At 41.1% G+C, this 21,830-nt stretch overlaps 2 protein-coding genes across 8 annotated transcripts in view; one reads left to right on the top strand and one right to left on the bottom strand.

Moving 5' to 3' along the window:
- The window catches only part of ANKIB1 (ankyrin repeat and IBR domain containing 1), a 156,444-nt gene extending 138,215 nt beyond the window's left edge, over nt 1–18,229 (bottom strand). For 3 of the 5 annotated variants that reach the window (XM_082631660.1, XM_082631661.1, XM_082631658.1), the window contains exon 1: nt 17,939–18,022. The gene's annotated coding sequence lies outside the window, so the exon portion shown is untranslated. Of the gene's footprint in view, nt 1–17,938 lie in introns of all 5 variants that reach the window. The other 2 variants (XM_082631662.1, XM_082631659.1) reach the window with 2 other exon arrangements.
- A 242-nt stretch (nt 18,230–18,471) lies between these two features.
- KRIT1 (KRIT1 ankyrin repeat containing) overlaps nt 18,472–21,830 on the top strand; it is a 37,257-nt gene continuing 33,898 nt past the window's right edge. For all 3 annotated transcript variants that reach the window (XM_082631667.1, XM_082631666.1, XM_082631665.1), the window contains exon 1: nt 18,472–18,980. The gene's annotated coding sequence lies outside the window, so the exon portion shown is untranslated. The remainder of the gene's footprint in view (nt 18,981–21,830) is intronic.

The raw sequence follows: 21,830 nt of genomic DNA on the forward strand, positions 1-21,830 counted from the left end.
ACCTGTTATGGATGACTGAAAAGAAAAACGAAACTGCATTCCTGATAGGCCAATGGAACCACGAAAACAGCCCTGGACGTCCTCCCTCTAATTTCTCATTACAGTGGCCCTCCATACCCATGGATAAGAAACCAGCAGATATGGCGGGCTGAATGTAATGGACTTGAGCATCCACAGGTTTTGGCATCTGCATGCGGTCCTGGAACCAATCCCCTGCAGATATAGAAGGATGACTATACTTAAGGAAAATGTCCCCCCACACCATTTGTTTCTACCACTCTTTTTTGGATTTCTACAGCAACTAAATATGATTTCTGATTGATAGGAAAGACAATACAAAGTTAGAAGAATATTTAGAAAAAAGTTGGTATACCCAGGAGGATAGAGATATTTGCAAGACAAGAACACTGGAAGCCATAGGGAAAAAGATAGACATAAATGATAATATGAAGTACCAAAAGAAAATGTATGGCCAATGATACCATAAACTAAGACAAACAACAACAGACAGATTGACAAAACATTATTGGCAGGGACTTCCCTGGTGGTCCAGTGGTAAATAATATGCCTTACAATGCAGGGGACGTGGGTTCAATCCCTGGTCAGGGAACTAAGATCCCACATGCCACAGGGCAAATAAGCCTTCGTGCAACAACAGAACCCATGTGCCCTGGAGCCTGCGCACTACAACTAGAGAGAGAAAACCAACATGCCACAACTAGAGAGAAGCCTGCACGTCACAACAAAGAGCCCACCTGCTTCAACTAAAGACCCAACGCAGGCAAAATAAATAAATAAGTAAATAATAAATCTTAAAAAAAATACTTTTGGCAAACAAAGCTAAAGGATTATATCTATAATATCTCAAAAAGAAGCAACAAATCAATAGGGAAAAAAATCCAGAAGGTGGTGCTTTCCACTGGAAACTGGATGATCTCAGGAGAATGGATATTGACTAGGAACTTATAAAGACTGACACCAAGAAACAATTTAGGATATACAACATCAAAAGTGACCCAGGAGCAGGGGCAGGAACTTCGAGACTAGGACGGCACGAAAGAAAAAGGTGAGAGAGAAACCAAGATGGCGGAGTATAAGGATGTGCTCTCACTCCCTCTTGTGAGAACACCAGAATCAAACTAGCTGCTGGACAATCATCGACAGGAAGACACTGGACTCACCAAAAAAGATACCCCACATCCAAAGAAAAAGGAGAAGCCACAATGAGATGGTAGGAGGGGCGCAATCACAGTAAAATCAAATCCCATAACTGTTGGGTGGGTGACTCACAGACTGGAGAACACTTATTACACAGAAGTCCACCCACTGGAGTGAAGGTTCTGAGCCCCACGTCAGGCTTCCCAACCTCGGGGTCCGGCAACGGGAGGAGGAATTCCTAGAGGATCAGACTTTGAAGACTACTGGGATTTGATTGCAAGACTTCGACAGGACTGGGGGAAGCAGAGACTCCACTCTTGGAGGGTGCACACAAAGTAGTGTGTGCATCGGGACCCAGGGGAAAGAGCAGTGACCCCAGGGGAGACTGACCCAGACCTACTTGCTAGTGTTGGAGGGTCTCCTGCAGAGGCAGGGGGTGGCTGTGGCTCACCGTGGGGACAAGAACACTGGCAGAATAAGTTCTGGAAAGTACTCCTTGGCATGAGCTCTCCCAGAGTCTGTCATTAGCCCCACAAAAGAGCCCAGGTAGGCTCCAGTGTTGGGTTGCCTCAGGCCAAACAACCAACAGGGAGGGAACTCAGCCCCACCCATCAACAGTCAAGTGGATTGAAGTTTTTCTGAGCTTGGCCCACCAGAGCAACAGTCAGCTCTACCCAGGACCAGTCCCTCCCCATCAGGAAACTTACACAAGCCTCTTAGATAGCCTCATCTACCAGAGGGCAGACAGCAGAAGCAAGAACTACAATCCTGCAGCCTGTGGAACAGAAACCACATTCACAGAAAGATAGACAAGATAAAAAGGCAGAGAGCTATGTACCAGATGAAGGAACAAGATAAAACCCCAGAAAAACAAGTAAATGAAGTGGAGATAGGCAACCTTCCAGAAAAAGAATTCAGAATAATGATAGTGCAGATGATGCAGGACCCTTGAAAAAGAATGGAGGTAGGGGCTTCCCTGGTGGCGCAGTGGTTGAGAGTCCGCCTGCCGATGCAGGGGACACGGGTTCGTGCCCCGATCCCGGAAGATCCCACATGCCGCGGAGCGGCTGGGCCCGCGAGCCATGGCCGCGGAGCCTGTGTGTCCGGAGCCTGTGCTCCGCAACGGGAGAGGCCACAGCAGTGAGAGGCCCGCGTACAGCAAAAAAAAAAAAAAAAAAGAATGGAGGTAAAGACCAAGAAGATGCAAGAAATGTTTAACAAAGACCTAGAAGAATTAAAAAACAAACAAACAGAGATAAACAATACAATAACTGAAATGAAAACTACACTAGAAGGAATCAATAGCAGAGTAACTGAGGAAGAAGAACGAATAAGTGACCTGGAAGACAGAATGGTGGAATTCACAGCTGTGGAACAGAATAAAGAAAAAATAATGAACAGAAGTGAAGGCAGTCTAAGAGACCTCTGGGACAACATTAAACGCAACAACATTTGCATTATAGGGGTCCCAGAAGGAGAAGAGAGAGAGAAAGGACCTGAGAAAATATTTGAAGAGATTATAGTTGAAAACTTCCCTAACATGGGAAAGGAAATAGCAACCCAAGTCCAGGAGCGCAGCGAGTCCCATACAGGATAAACCCAAGGAGAAACATGCAGAGACACATAGTAATGAAACTGGCAAAAATTAAAGACAGAGAAAAATTATTGAAAGCAGCAAGGGAAAAATGACAAATAACATACAAGGGAGCTTCCATAAGATTAACAGCTGATTATTCAGCAGAAACACTACAAGCCAGAAGGGAGTGGCATGATATACTTAAAGTGATGAAAGGGAAGAACCCACAACCAAGATTACTCTACCCAGAAAGGATCTCATTCAGATTTGATGGAGAAATCAAAAGCTTTACACACAAGAAAAAGCTAACAGAATTCAGCCCCCACCAAACCAGCTCTACAACAAATGCTAAAGGAATTTCTCTGAGTGGAAAACACAAGAGAAGAAAAGGACCTACAAAAACAAACCCAAAACAATTAAGAAAATGGTCATAGGAACATACGTATCGGTAATTACCTTAAACATGAATGGATTAAATGCTCCAACCAAAAGACACAGGCTTGCTGAATGGATACAAAAACAAGACCCATTTATATGCTGTCTACAAGAGACCCACTTCAGACCTAGGGACACATTCAGACTGAAAGTGAGGGGATGGAAAAAGATATTCCATGTAAATGGAAATCAAAAGAAAGCTGGAGAAGCTATACTCATATCAGATAAAATAGACTTTAAAATAAAGAATGTTACAAGAGATAAGGAAGGACACTACATAATGATCAGGGGATCAATCCAAGAAGATATAACAATTATAAATATATATGCACCCAACATAGGAGTACCTCAATACATAAGGCAACTGCTAACAGCTCTAAAAGACGAAATAGACAGTAACACAATAACAGTGGGGAACTTTAACACCTCACTTACACCAATGGACAGATCATCCAAAATGAAAATAAATAAGGAAACAGAAGCTTTAAATGACACAACAGACCAGATAGATTTAATTGATATTTATAGGACATTCCATCCAAAAACAGCAGATTACACTTTCTTCTCAAGTGCGCACGGAACATTCTCCAGGATAGATCACATCTGGGGTCACAAATCAAGCCTCAGTAAATTTAAGAAAATTGAAATCATATCAAGCATCTTTTCTGACCACAACGTTATGAGATCAGAAATGAATGACAGGGAAGAAAACGTAAAAAACAGAAACACATGGAGGCTAAGCAATACGTTACTAAATAACCAAGAGATCACTGAAGAAATCAAAGAGGAAATTAAAAAATACCTAGAGACAAATGACAATGAAAACATGATGATCCAAAACCTATGGGATACAGCAAAAGCAGTTCTAAGAGGGAAGTTTATAGCTATACAAGCCAACCTCAAGAAACAAGAAAAACCTCAAATAAACAATCTAACCTTACACCTAAAGGAACGAGAGAAAGAAGAACAAACAAAATACAAAGTTAGCAGAAGGAAAGAAATCATAAAGATCAGAGCAGAAATAAATGAAATAGAAACATAGAAAACAATAGCAAAGATCAATAAAACTAAAAGCTGGTTCTTTGAGAAGATAAACAAAATTGATAAACCATTAGCCAGATTCATCAAGAAAAAGAGGGAGAGGACTGAAGTCAATAAAATTAGAAATGAAAAGGAGAAGTTACAACAGACACCGCAGAAATACAAAGCATCCTAAGAGACTACTACATGCAACTCTATACCAATAAAATGGATAACCTGGAATAAATGCACAAATTCTTAGCAAGGTATAACCTTCCAAGACTGAACCAGGAAGAAATAGAAAATATGAAGAGACCAATCATAAGTAATGAAATTGAAACTGTGATTTAAAATCTTCCAACAAACAGAAGTCCAGGACCAGATGGCTTCATAGGTGAATTCTATCAAACATTTAGAGAAGAGCTAACACCCACCCTTCTCAAACTCTTCCAAAAAATGCAGAGGAAGGAACACTCCCAAACTCATTCTATGAGGCCACCATCACCCTGATACCAAAACCAGACAAAGATACTACAAAAAAAGAAAATTACAGACCAATATCACTGATGAATATAGATGCAAAAATCCTCAATGAAATACTAGCAAATAGAATGCAACAACACATTAAAAGGTTCATACACCATGATCAAGTGGGTTTTATACCAGGGATGCAAGGATTCTACAATATACGCAAATCAATCAATGTGATACACCATATTAAATTGAAGAATAAAAACCGTATGATCCCCTCAATAGATGCAGATAAAGCTTTGGACAAAATTCAACACCCATTTCTAATAAAAACTCTCCCGAAAGTGGGCATAGAGGGAACTTACCTCAACATAATAAAGCCCATATATAATAAACATACAGCAAACATCATTCTCAATGGTGAAAAACTGAAAGCATTTCTTGTAAGATCAGGAACGAGACAAGGATGTCCACTCTCACCACTATTATTCAACTTAGTTTTGGAAGTCCTAGTCACGGCAATCAGAGAAGAAAAGGAAATAAAAGGAATACAAATTGGAAAAGAAGAAGTAGAGCTGTCACTGTTTGCAGATGACATGATACTATACATAGAGAATCCTAAAGATGCTACCAGAAAACTACTAGAGCTAATCAATGAATCTGGTAAAGTTGCAGGACACAAAATTAATGCACAGAAATCTCTTGCATTCCTATACACTAATGAGGAAAAATCTGAAAGAAAAATTAAGGAAACACTCCCATTTACCACCGCAACAAAAAGAATAAAATACCTAGGAATAAACCTACCTAGGGAAACAAAAGACCTGTATGCAGAAAACTATAAGACACTGATGAAAGAAACTAAAGATGATACCAACAGATGGAGAGATATACCATGCTCTTGGATTGGAAGAATCAATATTGTGAAAATGACTATACTACTCAAAGCAGTCTACAGATTCAATGCAATCCCTATCAAATTACCAATGGCATTTTTTACAGAACTAGAATAAATCATCTCAAAATTTGTATGGAGACACAAAAGACCCCGAATAGCCAAAGCAGTCTGGAGGGAAAAAAACGGAGCTGGAGGAATCAGACTCCGTGACTTCAGACTATATTACAAAGCTACAGTAATGAAGACAATATGGTACTGGCACAAAAACAAAAACATAGATCAATGGAACAAGATAGAAAGCCCAGAGATAAACCCACGCACCTATGGTCGACTAATCTATGACAAAGGAGGCAATGGAGAAAAGACAGTCTCTTCAATAAGTGGTGCTGGGAAAAGTGGACAGCTACATATAAAAGAATGAAATTAGAACACTCCCGAACACCATACACAAAAATAAACTCAAAATGGATTCGAGACCTAAATGTAAGACTGGACACTATGAAACTCTTAGAGGAAAACATAGTAAGAAAACTCTTTGACATAAATCACAGCAAGATCTTTTTTGATGCACCTTGTAGAGTAATGGAAATAAAAACAAAAATCAACAAATGGGACCTAATGAAACTTCAAGCTTTTGCACAGCAAAGGAAACCATAAACAAGATGAAAAGACAACCCTCAGAATGGGAGAAAATATTTGCAAATGAATCAACGGACAAAGGATTAATCTCCAGAATATATAAACAGCTCATGCAGCTCAATATTAAAAGAACAAGCAACCCAATCCAAAAATGGGCAGAAGACCTAAATAGACATTTCTCCAAAGAAGACATACAGATGGCCAAGAAGCACATGAAAAGCTGCTCAACATCACTAATTATTAGAGAAATGCAAATCAAAACTATTATAAGGTATCACCTCACACCAGTTAGAATGGGGATCATCAGAAAATCTAGAGACAACAAATGCTGGAGAGGGTGTGGAGAAAAGGGAACCCCCTTGCAGTGTTGGTGGGAATGTAAATTGATATAGCCAGTATGGAGAACAGTATGGAAGTTCCTTAAAAGACTAAAGGTAGAATTACCATATGATCCAGCAATCCCACTATTGGGCATATATCCAGAGAAAGCCATAATTCAAAGACACATGCACCCCAATGTTCATTGCAGCACTATTAACAATAGCCAGGTTATGGAAGCAACCTAAATGCCCATCGACAGCCAAATGGATAAGGAAGATGTGGTACATATATACAATGGAATATTACTCAGCCATGAGAAGGAACAAATTGAGTCATTTGTTGAGACATGGATGGATTTAGAGACTGTCATACAGAGTGAAGTAAGTCAGAAAGAGAAAAAACAAATATCATATACTAACGCATGTATGTGGAACCTAGAAAAATGGTACAGATGAAATGGTTTGCAGGGCAGAAGTTGAGACACACATGTAGAGAACAAACGTATGGACACCAAGGGGGGAAAGCTACGGGGGCGGGGTGGGGATGGTGGTGTGCTGAATTGGGCGATTGGAATTGACATGTGTACACTGATGTGTATAAAACTGATGAGTAGGGCTTCCCTGGTGGCGCAGTGGTTGAGAGTCCGCCTGCCGATGCAGGGGACGCGGGTTCGTGCCCCGGTCCCGGAAGATCCCACATGCCGCGGAGCGGCTGGGCCCGCGAGCCATGGCCGCGGAGCCTGTGTGTCCGGAGCCTGTGCTCTGCAACGGGAGAGGCCACGGCAGTGAGAGGCCCGCGTACAGCAAAAAAAAAAAAAAAAAAAAAAAAACTGATGAGTAATAAGAACCTGCTGTATAAAAAAATAAATACAATTAAAAAATTAAAAAAAAACCCAATAGGAAAAAATGAGTAAAGCTATGAATAAGCAAGTCAAAGAACTGAAAAATCAAAAGGACTAACAAAAATATCAAAAGATGCTCAGCTTCACAAGTAGTTAGGAAAATGAAGAATTATAAGATGCTTTTAAATTGATTTTATTGTCAAAGAAAACATCAGTGATAGTGAGTTTGTGAGGGAAATAATTACTCTCAGATTTTTATGACGGCAATAAGAAGTATATCAACATTTCTGCAAAATAATCTGGCATTATGTGTTAAAATTAAAACATTATATATTATGTACAAGATATTCATTGCAATATTATTCATAATAGAAGACTAGAGACAACACAGATGTCCAAAAGGAAAACAGATATGGTTTCATATATCTATTGCTACAAAACAAACCATCTCAAACTTAGTGCCTCAAAACAATGTCATTTCTCACAATTCTATAGGTTGGCAGGGCCATTTCTTTGCTGTTTTCACCTCTGGTTCCTCTGCACGTGAATTAATCCAGCTAAACATTCAGCTGGGTTAGTAGGTCCAAGATAGTCCACTTTCATGTCTGCTGGTTCATGCTGACTGGGGTGTCTTAGTTCTCTCACCCTCCTATAAGCTAGACCAGCTTCCTTACATGGCAGCTACAGGAAAGCATTCTTTGAAGTCTTCTTAAGGACTAAGCTCCAGAACTCACATATCACATCCACTATATTCATTGGCCGAAGCAAATCACAAGGCTAGACAAGACTCAAGAGATGGAGAAATAGTTGGGAGAAGCAGCAAAGCCCCATGGCAAAGGGGAATGCATACCAGGATGGAAGAACTTTATGGTCGTTAATCATTCTACCACAGGTAGGTAGTGTGTGTGTATGTGTGTGTACTATACAGCTGTATATTTCATTATATATATGTATATTTGTAAATCTATAGTTCTATTATAGCAATACTATATAGTTGTATATGTCATCACATATATGTATGTTTGTAAATCCTGGAAATATGCTTAAAAAATTAACTAATGAAATACTGAGCTACGTAAAGTAGTCAGCATGCTGGCTAAGGATGCAGGGCAGTGAGGGCATGTCAGCAAGGCCAACACAGGTGTGGCCCAGAGGTGAGGATAACAGGGTGTTGTGTGCAGACAGGGAGTTGCACAGAGCTGTGGGCCCAGGGAGGGCTTATGGATCCACAAAGAGGCACAGGCCAACAGGCCCAGCAATCAACGAGGCAGGGTGTGGTAGGGAGAGATAAAGGGAGGTGATGGTCTACACGGCAGGGAGAATAACAAAACAATTGGACAAGTGATAACTATAATGAGACTAATGTGAAGCTAAGTTTCTTACCACCAGAGAAGGCATTATAAACATGGAAAGGGCAAAGACTAGAAAGAACCCTGGGTTATTGGATTGGAATTGGAAGTATAGGAACCAACTTCTGGTTTTATAACATGCACATAGATATAGAAATAATTATGGATGTATATTAGTACATTATACATATATGTATGTGTATACAAACCATACTTACATACTCATACATTTCCTAGTCCCTATAAGCAATGACACCCCAGTAGCAATGAGAAACTAAGCCCTTAAATCTTTGTTTTTAAACACCATATTTTACAAAAACAAATAACAATAACAAAAACCAAACAGGGCTCCTTGAAGAAATGGCTGATTCCAGGGCTAGACCAGGCAAAGTACAAGATGAACCAGGAACAGCATGTTCTGCCAGAAGTGCACAATGAATGAGATGGGAGCATGATAAATAGGCATAGGAGCCAGCTTGAAGGGGCTCCCACTGGCTAAATCAGGGACAACTTAAACAGCAAAATAAATAATGATAGTAACAAATCACAACACACTAAAATCAAAATCCACAAGTCCTTAATGATTTAATAAACAAATACATAGGGGAGAAAAAAAGTTCTACCTTACAATAAAATACCAACTAATACATGTAGAAGGAATTAAAAAAAGAGAAATATAATTATAAAAGTAGTTAATTCAGGTGGGAGTCATCACTGATACCTACACTGAGGCTAGTGAGTAGAAGTTTGATGAGAATCAAGATGAATAATTTTGGAATACCTCTCCACAAATTTTGATCAAATACAAAAGGACACCAATATGATCAAGGTGTTAATCACCAGTAGCAGCATGATTTGACATCATATGCCTGTGGATGCAATGCACCGAGACAGGCACAGCCCCACTTCTGTGGTATTCCTGCTAGAAATGCAAGACTTGATTGGAGTCATGAGGAAATATCACATGGACCTAGGTTCAGGGTGATCTTACAGAATGTACTACCTAAAACTGTCAAGGACATGAAAGATGGGGGAAAATGAGGCTGAAGAAGTCTGAAAAGACATGACAACTAAATACAACATGTATTCCTGGATAGGATCCTAGATCAAAAAAGAAAGAGATATTGTTGGGATAGTCGATGAAATATGAATAGGTTCCTTGGACTAGACAGTAGTGTTGTACCAATGTTTATCTTCCAACTTGGAGGGTTATATAAGAGAGTGCCTTGTTTTTGAGAAATAGACACTGTAGTATTTATGGGTGATGGAACACCATGTCTACAGCTTGCTCCAAAAGGTTCTGAAAAAGACTATGATAATGGGTATGTACATATGTATTTATACACATATACAAACATGTATGTAACAAATATATGAAGACAAAAAGAGAGAGGACAGGCAATGGAAGAAATGCAGTAAAATATTAACAATGGTGGAATCTGAATGAAGGAGATAAAGGAGTTCTTTGTACTGTTCTGGCATTTTTTAAGTTTTAAATTATTTCAAAATAGTTTTTAAAAATGTGATTATTAATATGTGATACAGCACATCTGGTGTTATAGCAAATGATAAGCAGCTACTGTCTGAGGCTAGGAGACAGAATGAAAACCTTGGCTTAATATGTTTATTTACATAACATTCCTTTACAATACCCTGAGGGGATACATGAATAGGAGGACAATGTTTTATGCCTATTTGGCGTAAAGGCATCTCAATGTTTTTAAGTGAACTTTCCTTTCTCTTCATGGATATTAAATAGGCATTTTACAGTTCAATGAGAAAAGGAATTCTGACTTAGTCATCTCTGTGGTTCCAGTACCTAATGTGTTTATGATTTTTGTCAGTTATGTCTTTTTTTTTTTTTTAATTTTTAATTTTTTTTTTTTTTTTGCGGTATGTGGGCCTCTCACTGTTGTGGCCTCTCCCGTTGCGGAGCACGGGCTCTGGACGCACAGGCCCAGCGGCCACGGCTCACGGGCCCAGCCACTCCGCAGCATGTGGGATCCTCCCAGACCGGGGCACGAACCCGCCTTCCCTGCATCGGCAGGCGGACTCTCAACCACTGCGCCACCAGGGAAGCCCCAGTTATGTCTTGAATAGGAATTCTATCCCCAATATTATTCCAATCAGAAAATACAGTGATCCTACTAAATGTAAAATAGCTAGTGGGAAGCAGCTGCATAGCACAGGGAGATCAGCTGGATGCTTTGTGTCCACCTAGAGGGGTGGGATAGGGAGGGTGGGAGGGAAACGCAAGAGGGAGGAGATATGGGGATATATGTATACGTATAGCGGATTCACTTTGTTATACAGCAGAAACTAACACAACATTGTAAAGCAGCTATACTCCAATAAAGATGTTAAGAAAACAAAACACAGTGATCTAAGTACCAAGAATTCTATTACACTGAAAGGGAAAAACTGTATATGTTAAGCTAAAATATATATGTCAGACTGAGGATCGAAAAATATCAAGGATTACCTTTCTTAGGAACTTGGAGGAGGAATAATTATATGCTCTACAGTCCTAAAAATAAGAATGTATAACCAGAAGCAAAAGGCCTTAGTCTAAAGAATGGCTAACTGTTAACAGTTTTTGGTTAAAACCAACCAAACAGAACAGAATACAAATGAAACTTGGTGAAAAGAGCTGACAGTGGATGACAATCCTTTAAAAAATTTGAGAGGGGGGCTTCTCTGGTGGCGCAGTGCTTGAGAGTCTGCCTGCCGATGCAGGAGACACAGGTTCGTGCCCCGGTCTGGGAAGATCCCACATGCCGCGGAGCGGCTGGGCCCGTGAACCATGGCCACTGAGCCTGCGCGTCTGGAGCCTGCACTCCACAACGGGAGAGGCCACAACAGTGAGGCCCGCATACCACCAAAAAAAAAAAAAAAAAAAAAAAAAAAATTGAGAGGGTCTGAAAAACAGTTAGACTGAACCATATCAAATTGCTGATAAAGTATATATCCTACTAATAGATGAGTAAGGTCATTTTTAAATATGAAGGAATACATTTTCATTGCAGAAACCAAAACTCTCCAAAGCATCAAAGAATTGTCAGAATTGAACTGAGAATGTTTAAAAACTGAATAGGTTTCATGTAGCTCAATACTCTCTCCTTCCTGGAGAATACAAACATTTTTTTGTACATTTTCTAGGCTCTTGGTCCCACTAATTAACTAGAAGAAAAAAAAGTTATGCATGCTTGAAAATCTGTGTTACAGTTAACCATAATGAACTTCAGAACTGTCTTTTCAAAGGTCTAAACAACAGGTGAAAATTACATTTTGATACTATACAATTCATCTGCTCTAGTAAATAAAAGATACTAATACCTTATGAAATTAGAATCTTTCTACTCAAAGCATTATTAACCTGACCTGACCAAGGAGGTGAAAGACTTATACACTAAGAACTATAAAACGTTAATAATGGAAATTGAAGATGATTCAAAGAAATAGAAAGATATCCCATGCTCTTGGATTGGAAGAATTAATGTTAAAATTGTTAAAATGGCCATACTACCCAAAGCAATTTACAGGTTTAATGTGATCCTTATCAAATTATCCATGACATTTTTCACAGAACTGGAACAAATAATACTAAAATTCCTATGGAACCATAAAAGGCCAGAATTGCCAAAGCAATCCTGAAGAAAAAGAACAAAGCAGGAGGCCTAACTCTCCCAGACTTCCAACAATACTACAAAGCTACAGTAATCAAAACAGCATGGTATTGGCACAAAAACAGACATATGGATCAATGGAACAGAACAGAGAGCCCAGAAATAAACCCACACACCTACAGTCAGTTAATCTTTGACAAAGGAAGCAAGAATATACAATGGGAAAAAGTCTCTTCAGCAAGTGGTGCTCGGAAAGTTGGACTGCCGCGTGCAAATCAATAAAATTAGAACACACCCTCTCACCATACACAAAAGTAAACTCAAAATGGCTTAAAAACTTAAACATAAGACATGACACCATAAAACTCCTAGAAGAGAACATAGGCAAAACATTCTCTGACATATATAAATCATACCAATGTCTTCTTAGGTCAGTCTCCTAAGGCAATAGAAATAAAAACAAAAATAAACACATGGGACTTAATCAAACTTACAAGCTTTTGCACAGCAAAGGAAACCATAAAAAAAAGAAAAAGACAACCTACAGAATGGGAAAATATTTGCAAAATGATGCGACCGACAACGGCTTAATTTCCAAAACTTACAAACAGCTCATATAAGTCAACAACAAAAAAACAAACAACCCAATCCAAAAATGGGCAGAAGGCCTAAATAGACATTTCTCCAAAGAAGAAATACAGATGGCCAATAGGCATATGAAAAGATGCTCAACATTGCTAATTATTAGAGAAATGCAAATCAAAACTACAATGAGTTACCATCTCACACCAGTCAGAATGGCCATCATTAAAAAGTCTACAAATAACAAATGCTGGAGAGAGTGTGCAGAAAACCGAACCCTCCTACACTGTTGGTGGCAATGTAAGTTGTTGCAACCACTGTGGAAAACAGTATGGAGGATCCTCAGAAAACTAAAAATAGAATTACCATATGATCTAGCAATCCCACTCCCAGGTATATATCCAGACAAATCTATAATTCAAAAAGATACATGTACCCCTATGTTCATAGGAGCACTATTTACAATAGTCAAGACATGGAAACAACCTAAATGTCCATTGACAGATGAATGGATAAAGAAGATGTGGTACATATATACAATGGAATACTACTGAGCCATAAAAATGAAGAAAATAATGCCATTTGCAGCAACATGGATGCAACTATAGATTATCACACTAAGTGAAGTATATCAGAAAGAGAAAGACAAATACCATATGATATCACTTATGTGTGGAATCTATTGGGTTGGCCAAAAAGTTCGTTAGGTTTTTTTCCATAAGATCTTACAGAAAACCTGAATGAAGTTTTTGGCCAACCCAATAAAATATGACACAAATGAACCTATCTATGAAACAGAAACAGAATCTCGGACATAGAGAACAGACTGGTGGTTGCCAAGGGGCAGGGAATTGGGGGAGGTATGGAGAGGGTGGTGGGGGTTAGCAGATATAAGCTTTTATATAGAGAACAGATAAACAGTAAGGTCCTACTGTATAGCACAGAGAGCTATATTCAATATTATATGATAAACCATAATGGAAAAGAATATTAAAAAAAGAACGTATATGTATGTATAACTGAATCACATTGCTGTACAGCAGATATTAACACAATGTTGTAAATCAACTATACTTCAATTAAAAAAATTTTTTTAATCACCTACAGGAAAAAAAATTAAAAACTGTTAAAACTATATTACAACTTCTTCCCCTTAATGAGAAATCTTAACGTCAAATCTTTTCTAGCATATAAGAAGTAAAACAACATTCACCATTACTATAAACCAGAATCTGTATGGTTTATTTTTTGTTTTTTTTTAAAGTCTGGTTGGGGGTCATGAATTAGATTTTATTTCAGGCCCTTTGAGGGACAAGAGAAATGAAAGACTTTAAAAAAAAATAAATTTATTTATTTTATTTATTTATTTTTGGCTGTGTTGGGTCTTCGTTGCTGCGTGGGGTTTCTTTAATTGCGGTGAGGGGGGGCTACTCTTCATTGCAGTGCACGGGCTTCTTATTGCCGTGGCTTCTCTTGTTGTGGAGCACTGGCTCTAGGCATGCGGGCTTCAGTAGTTGCAGCACGCAGACTCAGTAGTTGTGGCTCACGGCCTCTAGAGCAAGGCTCAGTAAGTTGTAGCGCATGGGGCTTAGCTGCTCCACAGCATGTGGGGATCTTCCCAGACCAGGGGTCAAACCCGTGTTCCCTGCACTGGCAGGCAGATTCTCAATCACTGCACCACCAGGAAAGCCCTGTATGGGTTTGTTAGTTAGCTATCTATCTATCTATCTATTATTTATTTATTTATGGCTGTGTTGGGTCTTCGTTGCTGCACGCAGGCTTTCTCTAGGGCAGCGAGCGGGGGCTACTCTTCCTTGTGGTGCGCAGGCTTCTCACTGCCGTGGCTTCTCTTGTTGCAGAGCACGAGCTCTAGGGCGTGCGGGCTTCAGTAGTTGTGGCGCATGGGCTTAGTTGCTCCGCAGCATGTGGGATCTTCCCGGACCAGGGCTCGAACTCGTGTCCCCTGCATTGGCAGGCAGGTTCTTAACCATTGCGCCACCAGGGAAGCACCCTACTGTGGTTTTTAAATGGAGATAAAATACTTCTTAGGACACTTCTAAGAATTAAGTGAGATAATGTAATGACTAAATGCAGGGTAGCTAGTGTGAATTAAGTGCTCAATAAATGGCCTTTACTGTGTTAATTCTTATAGAAAGGACGTGAAACAACCCTGAAATATGGTCAAGTAACTTAAAAACCTATTAGAGATGTCTGTAAAGGCATATGGATAAAATCACAGTCAAATACCTAGACTGGCAAGTTCAGGGAGGAAAGGAATCTTAACTTATTTATCCTTGTAGTTCCAGAATCTAACATAGTGCCTGGTATACAGAGTAGGCATTCAATAAAGGTTTACTGAAATGAAGAGAGTATGAAAGTAAGTTATGTGGAAAAGAAAAAAAAAAGAGGTAATCTGAGGTTGTCTGAAAAATAAACGTAAAGAGTCACCAAATTACTATTCCCTAAGCAAATCACACTTTGAGAAAGAAAACAAAATACCTAAGCATTTTTAGAACCATGCACAGAAAATCCTCTCAGACTGGTCTTTTTAAATAATGACTGAGGGCTTCCCTGGTGGCGCAGTGGTTGAGAGTCCGCCTGCCGATGCAGGGGACACGAGTTCGTGCCCCTATCCCGGAAGATCCCACATGCCGCGCAGCGGCTGGGCCCGCGAGCCATGGCCGCGGAGCCTGTGTGTCCGGAGCCTGTGCTCCGCAACGGGAGAGGCCACAGCAGTGAGAGGCCCGCGTACAGCAAAAAAAAAAAAAAAAAAAAAAAAAAAAATAATGACTGAGTCACTCTCAGATCTGTTTTGGCAAATGTGTCATATATAAAGTTCAATAGAGAGAAGGATTTTAAAATTTCATCTAAATAAATGTTCATACCCAAAGAGGTAAGAAGTACCCAAAACACTGAGGAATCTTTCCTAACTTCCATTCAAGAAGAATCAGACTTAACTCATAGTTCTTCCATCTATTTATACATGAAAATTAGCCTGAGCTTTTACCTACAAGTAAGTTGTAAATACACATATTTCACTTTCACAAGTTCAAGTGCACCCCAGAAAAGGAAAAGGAAAGAAAGAAAACCAACTCTCTCAAAAGTGGGCAGTGCTATAGGAGTATAAAAGAGTAGCAAACAAAACTTCTCTCCCATGTCTCAGCAGCCACCTAATATAGCCCACACTTATGGCACGGTCTGCGTGGTTTCAGAACACTTTCATATTGAAAACTCAAAATTCCCAGTGCAATGGGCAAGGGAAAAAGCATAATGTGAAAATACAGTCCTATCTTTTCCACCCTACGTCCAAGAATAATAGGGGTCAATTTACTGTTTCTAAAAAGGACCTTTTCAAGTTATTGCCCATCACCTCACTACAGCACCCACTCTTCTTATTTGCAAACTGATCAATTTTATGAAAAGCAAAAACCACACCCTTAATAATACATTCAACTCTGTGCAGTGCTTGGCTTCTGACACAAGCCAGTAAAGTACAATTCCAGAGAGACAACTGGAGATACATCTTTTAAGCCTAGTTCAAACTAAAATTTGTGAACAGTGTGCAGTTACAAATCAAATAATAACCTCAAATCAACTGCTAGAAGGAGGTTTTGAAAACAAAAAATCATTATTAAACACATTTACCTTTCTGAACAAAATGACGTTTTCTGAAAAAAATAACCAAAGCTACCTGTCTAAACTACAGAGTAATTTAGAGAACAATAACAAAGAACCTGTAGTTCACAGAGGAAAATCATTCTTAAATTATCATTTGCTTCCTACAGTACCTGGAAAAGTACAAAATGCATGAAGTCAACTAAGAACTATTGTCCAGTCACTGACAGCATTACAGTTACTTTTTAGTCTAATTTCTGGAAAGTTCTGCTGTGGTAGTTTAAAAAGGAAACCAAATTTTAACGAGAAAAAATGCCTAGTTGAAAATCTGGAAATACACATTGAAGATATTCACGGTTAATTTTTATTTTTTTTAACTAAGAAGCAGGAAGGTGACGGGCACAAAGGTGTGTAACATCTGTAGATGGATGAGCCAAATCAATTAAAAAAAAAAGTCTCTATGGAATTAAGGATTTAAGATAATATCTTGACAAATATAATCTGACATGATCAAAAATCACTTTAGTTTAACCACTAACAAAGCAAAAACTTCCAATACAAAGATTTTCACATCATACACACACACACTTTAAATTAAGAATTAAATGTAAATTCAACACACTAAAAAATTATCTAAAGGTATCCAAAACACATTTGAAACATCAGACTTTTGTTTTCACATTGATTTCTCAGACCTAGTAGTAAATCTCCCCTGGAATGGGTCTTCATTTCAATACAAGGTTGTTCAATATGCTACTTCGTGTGAATAGAGCTTGTGAGACATCCTCAAAACCTCCTCGGGAGATCTTAATTTACAGCTCTAATTCCAGTTTCCTGCCACTCAAACAGCAACGTACAGAAAACAGCTTATACACAGGAAGGGAGAGGAATGAAGGTCCAGGGGAAAGGCCCATTCTTTTGTGGGTGCAGAAGATGTAAAAATAAAGGTTCCCTAGAGCTATGTGCCCCTATCCCCACCCATCATAGCCCTTCACTTTCATCCATTCACCCGCTCAAGACTCTCGAGCTCTCGAGAACAGCCGAACCCGTGGCTTTCCACGTCTCAAAGAATGGGAGGCGGAAGCTGTGAGGTCCGGGGTACAAACAGAAAAAAAGGGAGGACACAGATCCTTTGAGGACAGAGGGACAAGGAGATGCATCCAGATGGTGAGGATGGGACGTGCTACCGAAACACAGAGGCTTGCAAACTCGCTGGGAGAAGAGCTCCCAATGGGTCAGACAGAGGATGTTGACTGTTCAGGGATGGGGACACACAATCCTCCACAAATGAAGGGAGGCACATTTGCAGGAGTCCCGGAAGGGCATGAACTCGGTAGCGCTGAACTCGGACCCGAAAATAGGTTGAGACAGCCTCAAAAAGACCGGTACGGCGAAGCTGAGACTTACGGTTACTTCCCGGACTGAGGGTAAGGGTCGGATGGACTCCGCAGCTCTGCAGTTCTGCCGCCCCTGCCTCTCGCGCCGAGCCGGTGACCTCAGGTACTCCCTGCGCCCCACCCACCCGGGCGGACGCCCCTCCTCGCCCTGCGCCCCTTCCTCGCCGGCCCCGGTGCGCCCGCCGGGCAAAGGCTGCCGGGGCCGAGGGTGCGCCCTGGAGGCCCGCGGGGAACTCAGCGAGAGCTGGAAGCGCCTGCGGCGAGGCTCAGACTGGGCGGGGGCCCCCCATGCCTCTCCGGCCGCCGCGCCGCCTCACTCTGGGGAGGAGAAGAGGGGGCGGTGGCTCTTGCCTCCGCCTCGCGGTCAAATCCCGCTCAAGCTCCAGCCTGGCGCGCGCTTGCAGCCCGGGCCGCCCCCCTCCCCTCCCCTCCCCTCCCGCCTCCGGTTCAGCCGCTGGCGCGCCCACTGCCGCCACCACCCCAGCCCCCAAGCCGCCCGCCACCAGCCACAGACAGCCCTCAGCCCCAGCGAGAAACGGCAGGAACGGCAGCAGCTCAGCAGCCGACCCGGAAGCTCTTCCACCGCCAACCGCGAGGCTGCGAGGGGCGTGAACCCGGAAGCGATTTCCTCGCCCCGGTAGCAGCGGGATGGAAAGCTAAGGCCTTTGAAGATCTGGAATCCCCTAGTTTAGGGAGGGGGTGAGGTGTGTATGGCACTAAGCTGAGAGGAGAGGGAAGACCAATAAAGAGCCTGTGGACAAGAGGCTCTCCGAGTCCAGAGATCAGAGCTCTCGAGGCGCGGGGTGCGGAGCGCGGCCGAACACGCCGGGCGGCTTCTGGTGGCGACCGAGTGTTTTCCTGTCACAGGAAGTTGGGCCTGGCCGCTGGGAAAGTGAAGGGAAGGAGAAATGTGAAAGCGGTGACGGTCCCCCGCCCCCCAGGTGACTGTCCCACCCACTGAATTGAATGTAGCGGCCCGGGAGGTCCTCGGCCCCCCGCACGGGTGAGACGAGGAGGAACACGATTCAGACTCCAGCGAGAGAAACGGAAAGGTAGGAGGCCGAACTATCTCCATCCACATCTAGTTTTTCCAGGCAAGGACTTTACTTCTTACAAGTAATTACCAAGACGCCAAAGACCCTTTTTGGGTGGTGGCTCTCGGTGCAGAGAGGCGTGCACGTCCTTTTCCGTTAGTGGACGCTGATGGGCGGTGGCGGAGGAAAAACCTCCTAGGCACAGTGTTGACTTTTGTCATTTCAGGAAAAGCGATTCACAACTTGTCCTTGCAGCTCACCGCTCCTCTCTGTCCCTCTCTCCATCTTTTAAAGCTTTGGGCTTTCGTTCTTTGCTCGTTTCTCCATGGTGTTTTAGCTTCACCAGAAATCTTTGATCTAGCTGACCTGACTCAGGATTTCACCTCCATGATTCCCTTCTCACTCTTGGAGAGTTTTTGTATCTTCAGTTTGCTTGCAAATACTTCTCTCAGCATCATGTCTTTTAACTGCTTTGATGTCCTCATTTTATTTTGGGGGAAATGTCAAAAACTCAAAAATGTTTTCATATCAATAGGAAAACAAATAATTCATTCCATGATCTTTTCGACTTAAACCCGAGTTAATGTGTTAGTTGGTTTCCCCTTCGAACTGGGTTGAAGAACTACAGTAGCACTTGATATAAAAGCATATTTAGATATACTACGGATGAAATCATGCTCCCCCAAATAACCTCTTTAAATATACTTGTAGGAATTCATTTGTTTCCCAATTCCACTATTACTTAGTTCCTTCTCTGTTAGCCAGATTTAGTATAATTGCATTCAGAAGTTATTTGAAGATTATTAAATATCTTAACTTACAGAATAGAATGTTACTTAACAGAAGGAAAGTACTTGAAAATTACCGATGGTACTTTTTGATACTACCTGATGATTGGTAGAACTGGTTGAAAGGACAAGGACAAAGCAAGCTGTGTTAGAAGTAGCACCAGTGACTATTTTCTATTCTGCTTTATTATTACTTCCTCTCTTTTTATTACTATAAACCAATTTGAGTGGCAAAAGGATGAAATTTTTAATGGTCAGCATATCCCTTAGGGGAATTCTTACAGATATTTAGTTGCCATCGCTTCTCTCTAATGTTACAATGCTTTAAAATATTAAATTGTTCCAGGAGAGTGGAGAAGTGGCAGGTAACTTAGCTACTCTACCTCAGTTTTTTTCTCCTGTAAAATGGAGATAATAATAATACCTACTTCATCAGGTTTGGGGGAGTATAAAATGAGTTAATGCATGTAAAGCACTTAGCACAGTGTCTAGCACATAATAAACATTATAGGTGTTAGCACTTATTCATATTATTTTAAAAGCATAATAACATGGGTTTTATTAGGTTGAGAAACATTGCTCAAGGATGGAGGAGAAGGGATCAGGAACATCCTACAGAACCCTAAGAAATGCTCCTTTTTTTTTGTTTTTATTCATGAAGTACACTTTCTGATCATTATTGGTAATTTCTATTAGCATGTCCTTTGTAAACCATCTTGTCAATTTTGACTTCTGGTAACTAAATTTACAATACCTATATTCATGTACTGAATCTTCTCTTTTTCTTCATTGCAAACAACTTTTAAAGTTTGTCCATCTGGGGAATTCCGTGGCGGTCCAGTGGTTTAGGACTCTGCCCTTTCTTTTTTTTTTTTTTTGCATTACGCGGGCCTCTCACTGCTGTGGCCTCTCCCGTTGCGGAGCACAGGCTCCGGACGCGCAGGCTCAGCGGCCACGGCTCACGGGCCCAGCCGCTCCGCGGCACGCGGGATCCTCCCGGACCGGGGCACGAACCCGCGTCCCCCGCATCGGCAGGCGGACTCGCAACCACTGCACCACCAGGGAAGCCCAAGGACTCTGCCCTTTCATTGCCTAGGGCCCGGGTTCAATACCTGGTCAGGAGACTAAGATCCTGCAAGCCTTGCAGTGCGGCCAAAATAAATAAATAAAGCTTGTCTATCTGTACTCTATATAGCAAATGTTTCTCATTAAAGACATTATTGGCAGTTTGTTCAACAGGACTGTTTTTAGTAAAGATGTTAACAAACCTCCCCCCATGGGGACTAAATGGCATCTGTTCACCCCCATTTCTCCCCAGTCATAGTGGCGAGAAATGCCCCTACAGATTTTCAAATGATCCCAGGTAGGTATCACTCCCAATTGAGAACCACTTCTACATATTTGTAAGGCTTTATTAGTCAGGCAGCATATTATCATTTATGCTTAAGCACTTCCCAGAAAATGCCACATATTTCCTATACTTAGTCACTTGAACCTTTATCTAAAATTCAGTCTAAACACATTACAAATTCTAGTTATAGCTTTTTCTGTTATTTTTAGCTCAAATTACCCTCTTCCAATCCTTTTGCATATGTTTCTGCCTTAGCAGTTTTGCCTACATATATTAGTAGCTTCTGTTCTTTTCCTCACTTAAGCCTTTGTTTCCTTCTTTCATGTCACTGGAAGTATGTATATTTCAAACATTCAAGTGTGAATATTTCTTTTTTTTTTTTTTTTTTTTTTGCGGTACGCGGGCCTCTCACTGTTGTGGCCTCTCCCGTTGCGGAGCACAGGCTCCGGACGCGCAGGCTCAGCGGCCATGGCTCACGGGCCCAGCCCCTCCGCGGCATGTGGGATCCTCCCAGACCGGGGCACGAACCCGTGTCCCCTGCATCGGCAGGCGGACTCTCAACCACTGAGCCACCAGGGAAGCCCAAGTGTGAATATTTCTTGAAACTCAATTTTTAGAATCTTTGGGGTACATTAACATTAAATGGCGTAAAAACAAAATGCTATAACCCTCATGGTTTTTTAAAATTATATCACATTTGTTTATCTAATTGAGTGTATTGTGCAATAC

The sequence above is a fragment of the Mesoplodon mirus genome (assembly GCF_964341445.2).
Source record: "Mesoplodon mirus genome assembly, chromosome: 9".
In the NCBI taxonomy this organism is placed as follows: Eukaryota; Metazoa; Chordata; class Mammalia; order Artiodactyla; family Ziphiidae; genus Mesoplodon; species Mesoplodon mirus.